The sequence below is a fragment of the Eriocheir sinensis genome, chromosome 58 (assembly GCF_024679095.1).
Source record: "Eriocheir sinensis breed Jianghai 21 chromosome 58, ASM2467909v1, whole genome shotgun sequence".
Classification (NCBI taxonomy): domain Eukaryota; kingdom Metazoa; phylum Arthropoda; class Malacostraca; order Decapoda; family Varunidae; genus Eriocheir; species Eriocheir sinensis.
The window spans coordinates 2,983,507-2,998,506 of NC_066566.1; positions in this window are offsets into that span (position 1 = coordinate 2,983,507).

Sequence of the window (15,000 nt, forward strand, 5' to 3'; positions counted from 1 at the left end):
TCTGGAGCAATCTGCTTTTTATCTTTTTTTTCTTCATTCTTTTAACCCCTTGACTGCGGATTTCCTAGCAGAAGACCTCACCAAGCTACAGGAGTGGAATAAAAAGTGTCTGCTACAATTCAATGAAGAAAAACGTTAAGTCCTGCAGCTTGGGAGGGGATATCCAACATACCAATACCACGTGGGAAACACTCCACTATCCACCACAGAGGCAGAGAAAGACCTGGGACTGTATATTACCAAGCTACCAGTGAAGGGATAATATTACCAGGCTACCAGTGAAGGGATATCCAACACACCAATACCACATGGGAAACACTCCACTATCCACCACAGAGGCAGAGAAAGACCTGGAACTGTTTATTACCAGGCCACCAGTGAAGGGATATCCAACACACCAATACCACATGGGAAACACTCCACTATCCATCACAGAGGCAGAGAAAGACCTGGGACTATACATTACCAGGCTACCAGTGAAAGCCAAATCCGTGCCAATCGCAGCGGACAGGTTAAAAAAAAAATTCATGAGAATCCGACTCGTCTCATTTGTGGCCCTGGAAAATATTTGTTAGCGCCGAAAGCGTTTGAGAACATGGGTCGAATAATTATATCTCCGGGCCGGAATATAATTATGGGCCATCAATGCTCAAATATGCACGAAACAGAAACAAGAGTCATTCAGAGAAGCAATCATTATATACGTAAAAGTTAGATACATAAATAATTACTTGAAATAGAGCATCAGACACAACATGGGCGAAGAAGTACGTAAACAAATAAAGTAAATTTTCGTACATCTTGTTCTCCGGGCCGGAATATAATTACGAGCCGAGAGATTCCCGTGCATCGCAAACTCCTGAAACTCGCTAAACGTAATTCGTACTTATGATGAAATTTGGGTCTGTATTGCCTTTCATATTCAGGAGTAATAAGTAGCGGGCTTTTTTTTATTATTGTATTTTTTTATTTCTATACGCCCTTGCACTGTTTCCTCTGCTGTAGAAAAAAGTAATAAGATGTGAAGGTACGTAGTTTTTTTTTCTCTCTCTCTCACACACACACACACACACACACACACACACACACACACACACACACATATTGCACAACCTATCAACCAATACATTCTCTTCGTTGAAATAAAAAAAAGAGCAATAATGAGAAAAAAGTAGAAAAGGAAGAGGGGGAAAGGAAGAAAGGAAAAGGAAAGAAAGAAAAAGGAAGAAAATGAGAAAAAGAACAGTTGAAGGAAGATTGAAAAGGCGAACAAAGGAAAAAAATGAGGAAAAGAACAGTTGAAGGAAGATTGAAAAGGCGAACAAAGGAAGAAAATAAGATAGACGAGAAGAGGAAGGGGAAGGAGGAGGACGGACGAACACACACACACACACACACACACACACACACACATACACACACACAGGTAGGCAGGAGAGCGCAATACAAGTCAGGTTCCTCGCTAGACCACTTCAGGCCCAGAACACTTCAGAGGCGAGACACTTCACACCATCAGAGCGCTCTCTCTCTCTCTCTCCCCACGCCCCAGAGTGTTCGAGCACCTCAGACTTCGTACCCGCGAGAGAGAGAGAGGAGGGGAGGAGCAAGGGATGGAGGAGTGACAACAAGATGGATTGAGGGATAGAAAAGTGGAGATAAAGAACAATAGAATGATTGAAAGAGAGAGAGAGAGAGAGAGAGAGAGAGAGAGAGAGAGAGAGAGAGAGAGAGAGATTCGCATACCCACTTGAGACACGTCGCAGCATAGGACAGCTAAGGGTGGACGCGGGCACACTTTAACGACCATGGCGAGACACATGAAAATAGCGGTGTTTTTATATATACTTTTTTTTTATTTAAGTCAATTTTGTTTTTCTACTAATGAATACAAATATATGAATGTACGCTTTATATTCTCTATACAATGGTTTAACCCGTCCGCTGCGATTGGCACGGATTTGGCCTTTCCTGGTAGCCTGGTAACATTATACTCCCAGGTCTTTCTCTGGCTCTGTGGTGGATGGTGGAGTGTTCCCCATGTGGTATTGGTGTGCTGGATATCCCCTCCCATGGTGCAGGACTTTACATTTTTCTTCATTGAATTGTAACAGCCACTTTTTGCTTCATTTCAGTAGCTTGCTGAGGTCTAACTGTAGGAAATCAGCATTCAAGGGGTTAAATACAAGTTGGGGTATCCTTAGATTATACTCACACTACAGATAATCTAACCTGGCAACATCTTCGACCTGACTGACCCCGCTGCAGACAATCAGATTCTGCCCAGTGTTGCATTCTAACTCTCTCTCGTCTCTGACCCGATCCTATCATGTTTTGTACGCGTCCTGACCGTGTCGCTGTGTGCTGTGTATTAAGGTTGGTATTGTCAAATGCTCCCAGCCCTCACACCAACTATTTCCAAAGGCCAAAAATGAGGTTAATCGAGTTTTAATGAGTGTTCTTTTAGGTTCACGGTACAGAAGAAGGCTCAGACTACCACCAGGGTCATAAAAGTAACCCTGGAAATGCCCTAAACTCCCACGAAAGACTAGTAAATTACGTGTTCTTGGGCACAGCAATGTTTAAAAATATGACCCTTAGCCCCGTTCACACTGTCCCGACTCTGGGCCACGACAAGCCAGGGACTCCGGGAACACGAGGTCTTGGGTGTGAAATATTGACTTGAAAGGGTCGCACGTAGTTTTCCGACCATATGCGACCCTTCTACATCAGCATTTCACACCCAAGACCTCGTACACCCCGACTCGCTGGGTTGTCGTGGCCCAGAGGCGGCACAATGTGAACGGGGCTTTAGTCTAGCGTTTAACCACTGTCACAGCCTAATTGTCAGACACCAGAGACGTCAGAGTTGCTTGAGAGAGAATGGGACTCCGCCAAGACCACGACGAACATAATGTAGCGTCCTTGCAATAACAGGGTGACTACATAACTCCTTACTTACGCCCATGAACAAGAGAGAGAGAGAGAGAGAGAGAGAGAGAGAGAGAGAGAGAGAGAGAGAGAGAGAGAGAGAGAACAAAGAGATGAAAGTAATGTAAATATTTATAAGGGTATTCAGACAGCTAGATAAATAGACACACATATAAAGATAGATAGATAGATAGATAGGCAGATAGATAGATAGACTGATATACATAGACGTCAATAAAAAGAAACACAGACACACAGAGAGAGAGAGAGAGAGAGAGAGAGAGAGAGAGAGAGAGAGAGAGAGAGAGAGAGAGAGAGTATGAATCATAAGGTAGTACTAAGTTACTAAAGGGAATGATTTAGGAGGGAGGGGGAGGCAGGCAAGGGGGGGGGGGGAGGTGGAAGGGTGAAAAAGTGGTACGGTGAGGGAGTGGCGGGGAGATAGGGAGGACAGGGAGCAGAGTGCGTGTGTCGGGGAGTGGAGGAGTGCCAGGCAGGGGGGGCGGGGGGGGAGGGGTTGCTAGGATAGGAAAGGGTGCCAAGTCAAGCCTAGATCGTGTCTGGCCGCTCGCTGGGGGGGGGAGGGGGAGGAGGGGATTTGAGAGAGGAACGTGCCAGGGTGGAGGGGGCAGGAGGGGTGGAGGGGGAGGGAGGGTGGAGGGGGAGGAGTGTCTGGTAAAAACCCCCCTCAGAGATTGGAAATGACGAGCATCCTAATAATAATAATAATAATAATGATAATAATAATAATAGTTTAATTTCACCGGCAATCTGCATAAAAAAACCAGGAAAATAGCCAAAAAAAAAAAAAATGCGTACAAAATAGATCAAAACATACTATTAATTAATCCTGATACAACCCAATCTACATGAGTATAATTGGACATCTGCAAGTTATAACACAGCGAGAGACGTCCATTCAGCATTCTTAGCATTCCCGTATTAATAAGACGATCGATTCCAGCTTGGTCTCGGGCAGCGCTGACTGAAGTGTGGGGCGCGCTGGTGCCAGGCTGGGGGGAGGGTAAGGAGGTGGAGGGGTGAAGGGGTGTCAGTCTGCGGTGTGTCATGGGAGGCGGAGGGCGTGAAGGGCACGTTTGTTACCGCTGTCTGGGGCCTCAGCTCACACCCACACCCGCCCACACTCGCTGCCCAGACCGCCCATGCCACACCCTCTCCTCCTCCTCATCTACAAGTGCTAAGCGGGCAATGAAAGGCTGGCTGGCTGCTCCGTATACATCACATAATAGGCTTACTAAACATCACACCCTCTCCCTCCTTCTCCTCTCTCCTTTCTTCCCTCCTCCTCATCCTCATCCTCCTTCTAGTGAGCTCGTGAGGTGCTAAGAAGGACGTGACAGGCTGGTGCTGCCCCCTACGACATAGAATAGCCCCTGAAATGCCTCTTATTGCACTACACTGGCGGGCGTCTCTAGGGTATGTTCTTTACTGCCTGGGTATTTCACGCGGCGTCTCTATAGCTTAGTACCCCCTTCAATTCCACCCCCCTCCCCTCCTTCCCCTCTCCCCCCTCCTTCCCTTTCGTCGGCTTCCTTTATTCAGTGCCATGTATGATGTAACGCTGGGATATGTGTGTATGTGTGTGTGTGTGTGTGTGTGTGTGAATTCACTATAAGAGGCAAGTTTTGTTGTGTAATGAGCCACTTTATATCATAGTTTTAACCTATTTTTTCGTCTTCATTTATATATACTTTTTTCTTCACTCCATGTTATCGTATTTATCTACATTATTAATTTGTGTTCTCTTGCGTATAACTATTACACAACTCTACCATCCATATTTGTCCCGTCGGGTGGTTGCACTTTTTGGAATTCTACACGTTTTTCTCCGTAATGGTTATACTTGGAGATATTTTTCCTAGTTTTTAGATTAACAGTGGACAAACTTTCCTAACCTTCTATTTGACCTCTTATGTTGTCAGTTTGTTACCCTCCTCCACGTGTCTACAGCTCTCGTAACACCTTCCCTGTCACATGGAGATAATTTTCCTAATGATTCAGTGGACAAACTTTCCTAATCTTCTCTTAACCGCTTATGTTGTTCCCCTTCTCCATGTGTGCAAATGTTCCTTTTTTTCTTTTTTTACATTCATGGTTGTTAAACTGTCACTAGGCTCATAAATATACCCATGGCAATACTAACACAGCCTCTACGAATGTCTCAACAAATATGCCTTTTTTTTATTTTTACATTCACGGTACAGAAGCCTTGTTAATCTTTCACTAGGCTCATAAATATACCCTTGGCAATACTAACACAGCCTCTACGAAAGTCTCATCAAATATGCCTTGTTCACAGTCATGGCGCAAAAGCCTTATTTAACTGTCACTAGGCTCATAAATCTACCCATGGAAATACCCACAACCTCTACGAAAGCCCTGTCATTTATTTTTCTCGTCCCTAGCGCAAAGGCCTTGTCAAACTATCACTAGACTCAAATATCTACCCATGCAAATACTTCTTGAAATCATAGTTATTCTCCCAGTGTTATATTATCGAGAACAAAAAAACTCACCCCCTTATCATTTTCTCTCCTCTGATCATCATATTTTTCTTGTCAGTCCTTGTAATTCTCTCCATACTTCTCTCGCTATATCATTCCCGAACAAAACCTTCCCCTCACAATATGGCCGCATGCCTCAGAGCAACGGGTACTTGTCCTGTTAGGTTCCTGTTCACGTCTCGTCATCCTTCGTATTCGTCTTGTCACATCTTTCTATTTGCGTCCATTGCTGGCGCTGACCTCACGCCGCGTCAGGACCTCCAAGCGCTGGCCTCAACACTGCCTCACCATCCATCCGTCCACAGGGAGGGAGGGAGGCGGAGGATGGCCTGGCAGTGACTTATGATTCGCCGGTTAGTGAAGGGAGAGATTCCTATTGATATGTTATTTTCCTGAGTGATCGTAAGCAAGCTGGGAGAAAACCAAGAAAAGTTACACCAAAGCTAAATAAACCTAACCTAAACCAGTGTAACGACCCATGATTCGCTAGTTAGTGAGGGGAGAGAGATTGCTTTCGATATGCTCTTTTTCTCATCAGTGATCATAACCAAGCTGGGACAAAACCAAGAAAAGTTAAACCAAAGCTAAATAAACCTAACCTAAACCAGTGTAACGACCCATGATTCGCTAGTTAGTTAGGGGAGAGAGATTGCTTTCGATATGCTCTTTTTCTCATCAGTGATCGTAACCAAGTCGGACCAAACCAAAGCCAAACAAACTTAACCTAAATAAATGCAATGACCTTTCATCGACCAGTTAGTGAGAGACCCATCATTATTTCCTTTTTCTTGTCAACGACCGTAGCCATGCCAGACCAATCCAAGGCAAACTCAACCCAAACAAACCGAACCTAACAACATATAAAGATTTTCCACAAGTAGTGAGAGGGAGAGATTCCTTTTGTTATTTTCTGTTTACTTTCCCTATTAATGACCGTAACCAAAGAAACCCATACCAAAGTCAAACTAAAGGAATGCAAAGTTAAGTAGACCTAACCTAACCATTAAGAGTGAAGGTTTTGCATTGTTGGTGTCAAGAAGAACCCAATCACTTATACGATGCATCTATCCAACCTCTAAAAGCATAACTCGAGGCGACAAGTAAAATACATTCTCTTTATCCAGTCTCAAAAGTTGACAAAAAGGAGAATGTAAAGATGAGTGGAATAAAAAAACAATCAATTCTTATACGATGCTTCTAACCACTCACTAACCGCTTAACTCGAGGCAACAATTCAAACACATTCTCTTCATCCAGTCTCAAAAGTCAACAGGGAAGGCAAAGTTAACGTTGGATGCGATAAAAACTCAATCAATTCTTATACCAGGCAATCAATCTATCCACTCAGTAACCGCTCGAGTCGACAATTCAAACACATTCTCTTCATCCAGTCTCAAAAGTCGACAACAGGGAAGGTAAAGTTAACGTTGGATGCGATAAAAACTCAATCAATTCTTATACCAGGCAATCAATCTATCCACTCAGTAACCGCTCGAGTCGACAATTCAAACACATTCTCTTCATCCGGTCTCAAAAGTCAACAGGGAAGGTAAAGTTAACGTTGGATGCGATAAAGACCCAATCAGTTCTTATACGAGGCAATCAATCTATCCACTCAGTAACCGCTTACCTCAGGGCGACAAGTGAAACCCGTACTCTTCATCCAGTCTCAAAAGTCGACAAAAGGAAAGGGAAAGCTAACATTGGATTTTTTTTTTTACAACAAAGGAGACAGCTCAAGGGCACAAAAAAAGGAAACAATAATAAAAAAAAGCCCGCTACTCGCTGCTCCTACAAAAAAAGAATCATAAGAGGTGGTCCAAAGAGAGGACAATTTCGGGAGGAGAGGAAGGATGCAATAAGATAACAATCAATTCTTATACGAGGCATCTATCCATTCACTAACCGCTCCAGTCGACAATTCAAACGCATTCTCTTCATATACAAACCACACATTCCTTAATCCATCCACCGATTCTATTCATACAATCTATTCCCTTTCTCTTCATATACATAACACCCTCTCCTCAATCCATCCAAGCATTTTATTCAATCATCCATTCCCTTTCTCTTCATATATACACCATCACTTCCTCAACCCATCCACGCATTCTCTTGATGTCAACCATTCCTTACTCCCTCCAGCAACCCATTATCAATTATTTACCAAGTCATTCTCTTTTGCAGTCTTCGCTTTCACTGTATTTCACCGGCCTGTCTCTGCCTCGTGTTCTGTGCCGCTTCGAGATAGACGCCAGCTTCTTGATGGTGGAGAGAGAGAGAGAGAGAGAGAGAGAGAGAGAGAGAGAGAGAGAGAGAGAGAGAGAGAGAGAGAGTAACCTAAGGGCATGAATCTTTACATAAACAAGAAAAAAAAACAAAAACGATACCAGTCACTTACACAAAGACAAAAAGACGAGCTTGTTATGAAACCACACACACACACACACACACACACATGCAACAGGCACTTTCCCCTTTCCTCTTTCCTCTTCCTCCCTCCCTCCCTCTTATTCAACCCTTCACTTCCCACGAGGTCAAATCAGAGGTCAGGTCAGGTCACGTTAGGTCAAGTCCGGGATGGGGGGATCGTGTGCGTCGATGTGACCTTCTGAGGACACACACACACAGACACACGCAGAGAGACGAGTCCAGAACAGGTTTTGAGGTTTTTTCCCACTCTACAGGACATGCCTCTCTCTCTCTCTCTCTCTCTCTCTCTCTCTCTCTCTCTCTCTCTCTCTCTCTCTCTCTCTCTCTCTCTCTCTCTCTCTCTCTCTCTCTCTCTCTCTCTCTCTCTCTCTCTCTCTACGACCTTCCATGCCTTTTCGTCCTTCTCTTTCTTCTTCCCCTCATCTCTCTCTCTCTCTCTCTCTCTCTCTCTCTCTCTCTCTCTCTCTCTCTCTCTCTACGACCTTCCATGCCTCTTCGTCCTTCTCTTTCTTCTCTCCCTCATCTTACCACCTCTCTCTCTCTCTCTCCACTTTCTACCTGGCAATACCGGTGTCCGTTATCTTTGTATTTGCGTGACCAGACACAAAGGTAAAACATGTCAGTTGTTGTGTGTTTTTACTCTCTCTCTCTCTCTCTCTCTCTCTCTCTCTCTCTCTCTCCGTCCTTTCCTACTCCTTGTCGCCTCCTTCTCCTGATTTTTGTATATTATTTAATCTCTCTCTCTCTCTCTCTCTCTCTCTCTCTGCCTTGGTTGATTGCCATGACCTTTGCTTCGTGTGTGTGTGTGTGTGTGTGTGTGTGTACGAACGTGTCTGTAGTCCACTCCTACACACTAAGACAACCACCAACACACACACACACACACACACACACAACAACCAAAGACCAAATCATAAATAGACAAATGGTTAGATGTTTTACACCACAAAAAGGAACGGAAAAAAAGAATAAAAAAACACTATAATTGAGGATTTTCGGTTTCATTGCGCCGTAAGAAGTTTCGAATCCCTTAAACAAAGCTTCGAATGCGACAACGAAAGGAATCTGAACCCCTTACTTCCCGTATCCTCCACCCTCCTTTTCCCATTCCCCTTCCCTATTCCCTCCTCCTATGCCTGTCAAGACCCATCCTCACATCCTTGCACAATCTCTCTCTCTCTCTCTCTCTCTCTAGCGGCCACGGACAAACAGCTGATTCACGACGAGAGAGAGAGAGAGAGAGAGAGAGAGAGAGAGAGAGAGAGAGAGAGAGAGAGAGAGAGAGAGAGAGAGAGAGACCGTTACGACCGTTACATTATTTCGACCAATGGCGAGGCGAGATTTCAAAAATGCGAGACCGGAACATGTTTGAATTACACACACACACACACACACACACACACACACACACACACACGCAGGTCGAGCTATACCGGTGTGTGCAAGAGAGAGAGAGAGAGAGAGAGAGAGAGAGAGAGAGAGAGAGAGAGAGAGAGAGAGGGGCCCTACACCTAGCAAGGCCGACTGGTTATCATAATGAAGGCGAAACGTGAGTGGCTGAAAGGGATTATGTAAAGGGAAGCGAGAACCAATAGGAACCCTTCTATTCCTTTATTATTATTATTATTATTATTATTATTATTATTATTATTATTATTTATCTTTATTTGTATTTTGATTCGTAGTTACTTCCTTTTGTTTAGTGTTGGTCGCCTCTCTCTCTCTCTCTCTCTCTCTCTCTCTCTCTCTCTTGATGATACTATATATAATAATTACTAGAATCGTTATCAATGACTTCTGTACTTCCGCACTGAGAGAGAGAGAGAGAGAGAGAGAGAGAGAGAGAGAGAGAGAGAGAGAGAGAGAGAGAGAGAGAGAGAGAGAGAGCTATTAATTACTAGCTGATACTCCGATTACTTCTCCTTGTGTACACGGGAATATTAATATGTGTACACAGCCGTGTGCACCGACCATTGACGCACACGTGACCGCTTGACACACACACACACACACACACGTTGACACATTGAGGGATGATACTCCCCGCTAATGTATGAAACACGTTGCTTATCTCTCTCTCTCTCTCTCTCTCTCTCTCTTGGTTTAATTTCAATAGCAGATATATTTTTAGGTTTGGAGAGAGAGAGAGAGAGAGAGAGAGAGAGAGAGAGAGAGAGAGAGAGAGAGAGAGAGAGAGAGAGACTGCACACTGGAAACGAAACGAAACAGACTTATGAAGAGGGCCTCCTCCTCTTCTTCCTCTTCCTCTTCCTCCTCCTCCTCCTTCGGCACAAACTCCACCACCACCTCCTGGACATTACCTCCACTACCTCTTGTTATACTTCCTCCTCTTCCTCTTCCTCTTTCTATCAATCCACTTTCTCCTTTTCCTCTTTTTTTTTCTTCCTATTCCTCTTTCAAGAACCAAACCTCTCCCGCACCTCCTCCTCCTCTTCCTCTTACTCCTCCTACTCCTATTCTTCGTCCTCCTCTTCCTCTTCCTCTTTTTTCCTATCCACTTTCTCCTTTTCCTCTTTTTTTTTCTTCCTATTCCTCTTTCAAGAACCAAACCTCTCCTCCTCTTTCTCCTCCTACTCCTCTTCTTCGTCCTCCTCTTCCTCTTCCTCTTTTTTCCTATCTACTTTCTCCTTTTCCTTTTTTTTCTTCCTATTCCTCTTTCAAGAACCAAACCTCTACCGCTCCTCCTCCTCCTCTTCCTCCTCCTTCTCCTATTCTTCGTCCTCCTCTTCCTCTTCCTCTTTTTTCCTATCCACTTTCTCCTTTTCCTCTTTTTTTTCCTATTCCTCTTTCAAGAACCAAACCTCTCCTCCTCTTTCTCCTCCTACTCCTCTTCTTCGTCCTCCTCTTCCTCCTCCTCCCTTCTCTCTTGTTCAATTGCTCTGAATTTGTTGTAATCCATCATTGTTTGTCACCACCACCACCATCACCACCAACACCACCACCACCACCATCACCACCACCATCACCAGCACCACCACCACCACCACCACCATTACCACCAACACCACTACCACCACCAACAACACCACCAGTAATCACCACTAAACACCCACCACGACCGACATCACCACCATCACCAGCACCACCACCAACACCAACACCATTACCACCACCAACACCACCACCAACAACACCACCAGTAATCACCACTACACACCCACCACGACCGACATCACCACCATCACCACCACCACCACCATCACCACCACCACCACCATTACCACCAACACCACTACCACCACCAACAACACCACCAGTAATCACCACTAAACACCCACCACGACCGACATCACCACCAAAACTAGAGTCATCACTATTACCACCACCTCCGTCATCACCACCACCACCATCATCTCCATCATCACCACCACTACACCACCACCACTGTTATCATACCTCTTTGAGCAAGCGGCGAATATTCTCTCTCTCTCTCTCTCTCTCTCTCTCTCTCTCTCTCTCTCTCTCTCTCTCTCTCTCTCTCTCGATAAGCCGACAGCTTCTTCAAGGTTAAAATGTTGAAAAAATGTGTGTGAAAATGTGTGTGTGTGTGTGTGTGTGTGTGTGTGTGTGTGTGTGTGTGTGTGTGTAAGGTGCATTTTTTTATAGTAAAGAAGGAATGTGAGGGTTTAGTGATGCTTTCTCTCTCTCTCTCTCTCTCTCTCTCTCTCTCTCTCTCTCTCTCTCTCTCTCTCTCTCTCTCTCTCTCTCTCTCTCCCCATTAAGGAAGAAGTATGCATAATGATCTTTCCTTCCTTCCAACACACACACACACACACACACACACACACACAGGTGACGTCAAGGGCATACTCATGTGCGTATTGGTTGACAGCGTGTGTGTATTTTTAAATATGGGTGTGTGTGTGTGTGTGTGTAGGAATGTGTGTATGTATGTATGTATGACACGTACACACATAATTTTTCAGTGTACGTGTTGAAAGGTGCGCATATGTGTGTGTGTGTGTGTGTGTGTGTGTGTACACACTAAATAAGCTTATGGCCAATCCAGCTTGATGAGAGGAAGGGAGGGAGGGAGGCAGGAAGGAGGGAGAGAGAGAGGCAGGGAGGAAGGAGGGAGAGAGGGAGGCAGGGAGGAAGGAGGGAGAGAGGAGGAAGGGGCGATCGGGCGAGGAAGGGGAGGGAAGAGGGAGAGAGGGAGCTGATGGAGTTTCTAGGAAGAAGGGAGAGAAGTGGAGAGACAAGTGGAGTGAAGAAGAGCAGTCGGAAGAGGAAGATAAGGAAGAGGAGGAAGAGGAAGATACGGAGGAGGAGGAGGAGGAGGAAGTTGCAATTTCTAGAAAGTTGAAAAAATTAATAAAACAAAGAATGATAATATAGGAAGAAAAATATGAAGAAAAGTGGAAGAAAGTGGAGTGAATATAGAAAGAAGAAAAAAAGTGGAAGAAAGTGGAGTAAATATACGAAGAAAAAGTGGAAGAAAGTGGAGTAAATATACGAAGAAAAAGTGGAAGAAAGTGGAGTGAATATAAGGAAGAAAAAGTGGAAGAAAGTGGAGTGAATATAAGGAAGAAGAAAAAGTGGAAGAAAGTGGAGTGAATATAAGGAAGAAGAAAAAGTGGAAGAAAGTGGAGTGAATATAGAAAGAAGAAAAAGTGGAAGAAAGTGGAGTGAATATAGGAAGAAAAAGTGGAAGAAAGTGGAGTGAATATAAGGAAGAAAAAGTGGAAGAAAGTGGAGTGAATATAGGTAGAAAAAGTGGAAGAAAGTGGAGTGAATATAAGGAAGAAAAAGTGGAAGTGGAGTGAATTTAAGGAAGAAAAAGTGGAAGAAAGTGGAGTGAATATAGAAAAAAGAAAAAGTGGAAGAAAGTGGAGTGAATATAGAAAGAAGAAAAAGTGGAAGTGGAGTGAATATAGAAAGAAGAAAAAGTGGAAGAAAGTGGAGTGAATTTAAGGAAGAAAATGTGGAGCGAATATAGGAAGAAAAAGTGGAAGAAAAAGTGGAAGAAAGTGGAGTGAATATAGGAAGAAAAAGTGGAAGAAAAAGTGGAAGAAAGTGGAGGAAATAGGAAGAAAAGTGGAAGAAAAGTGGAAGAAAGTGGAGGAATATAGGAATAAAAGTGGAAGAAAAAGTGGAAGAAAGTGGAGTGAATATAGGAAGAAAAAGTGGAAGAAAAAGTGGAAGAAAGTGGAGTGAATATAGGAAGAAAAAGTGGAAGAAAAAGTGGAAGAAAGTGGAGTGAATATAGGAAGAAAAAGTGGAAGAAAAAGTGGAAGAAAGTGGAGTGAATATAGGAAGAAAAAGTGGAAGAAAAAGTGGAAGAAAGTGGAGTGAATAGAGGAAGAAGAAAAATAAGTGGAAATAAAGTGAGATACAAGATTTTTTTGGGGTGGGTCCAAGGACGAGGAAAGAAGTCTGCGGTTTTATTCTTCACGGCGAGTTCTGAGCGATGCGTTACGATGCGATACGATGGGATTTAAAGAGTTAAGCCCCCCCGGTTCACACTGTGCCGACTCTGGACCACGACTACCCACGACTCTAGGGTACACGAGGTCTTGGGTGTTGATGTGAAAGGGTCGGGCATATCTTGAAAGAGGTCTTGAGACTGTTGCCGAGTGCTGCGAGGCCCCGTTCACAATGTGCCGACTTTGGGCCACGACAGCCCAGCGACTTCTGCATTTGATAAGTTGGTTCCCACGCTCCAAGAAGGGGGGTGAGATTTTTAGTCAATAAGTTGTCTCCAAGCGTTTCCAAGTGTTATTTCCCGAAGTTTTAAGCAAGTAAGTAAGTCTTGTATTGAGTCTGGCCGCGTCGGAAGAGATGGAAGTATATAATCTCTGTTTTTTTGTATCTGAGCTTCCTCCTTCCCTCCCTCCCTTCTTCCGTCCGTCCCTCCCTTCCTCCCTCCCTTCTTCCGTCCGTCCCTCCCTCCCTCCCTCTTATGTTGCGCAATTTCTGAGAACCGAGAAAGAAATAATAATATAACAAGAATTCCACGGAACCCAACACCATAAAAAAAATACCCCCCCCCCAAAAAAAATGGAAAATAAAAATATGAAAAAAAATAAATGAAATAAAAACAAGAAAATATATATAAATGAAAAGAAAGATAAAGATGCTGAGAAATCACACAGATGAAGTAAAAAGTGTCCTTATATCCACCTGTTGCATCAAAGTGACCTCCTACATTACAATTTTCTTATCATTTTTGTTCAAAGATGAAGTGAGGAGAGAGAGAGAAAGAGAGGAGGATAAGATAGAAGAAGGGAGGGACCAGAAAAGGGGAAGGAGCCAAGGAAGACATAGCGGTGGAGGAGGAGAAAGGGAAGAAGAAAGAGAAAATGGAGGAGGAAAGTGGAGGGGAAGGAAGGAAGGAGGGGAGGAAGGAAGAGGAAAAGATGAGAGGGGAAGACGAGGAGAGGGAGAGAAAGGAGGAAGGGGAGGGAGTAAAGGGAGAGATAGGGAAGGATGATGAGAGAGAGAGAGAGAGAGAGAGAGAGAGAGAGAGAGAGAGAGAGAGAGAGAGAGAGAGAGAGAGAATGGGAAGACAACATTTGGGGAGAAGCAAATTAAAAACGTGCAGATATGATAACAACAACAACAACAACAAAAACAACAACAACAATAACAATACCAGGAAATAAAACAAGAGACAGGTTCAAGAGTTGCTAAGTAAACAATCCTTAGAAGGGGGAGAGGGGAGGGGAGGGGAGGGGAGAGAGAGAGAGAGAGAGAGAGAGAGAGAGAGAGAGAGAGAGAGAGAGAGAGAGAGAGAGAGAGAGAGAGAGAGAGAGAGAGTTATGAAGTGGGAAAGTTGGAACAGAGGAAGGAATGAGGAAGGTGGAGGGAAGAAGGAAAAAAAAAGTAATAGAAAGGAAAAAAGGGAGGAAGAGAGGGAGGGAGAGAAGGAAAGAAAAAAAGGGGGTGAGGAAAATAACGAGGGAGTGAAACCAGGAAGAGGAAAGAGGAAGAAAAGAAAAAGGTGGATGATGAAAGGATGAAGAAAGGAAGAAAGAGGAGAAAGGAAAAACACATAAGAGGAAAAAAACAGACACAGACGAAGGAAAGAAAAAGGAATGAGGAAGAAGGGACCAGGAAGGGAAATGAAGAAAAGAAATAAGAAAAAAATATG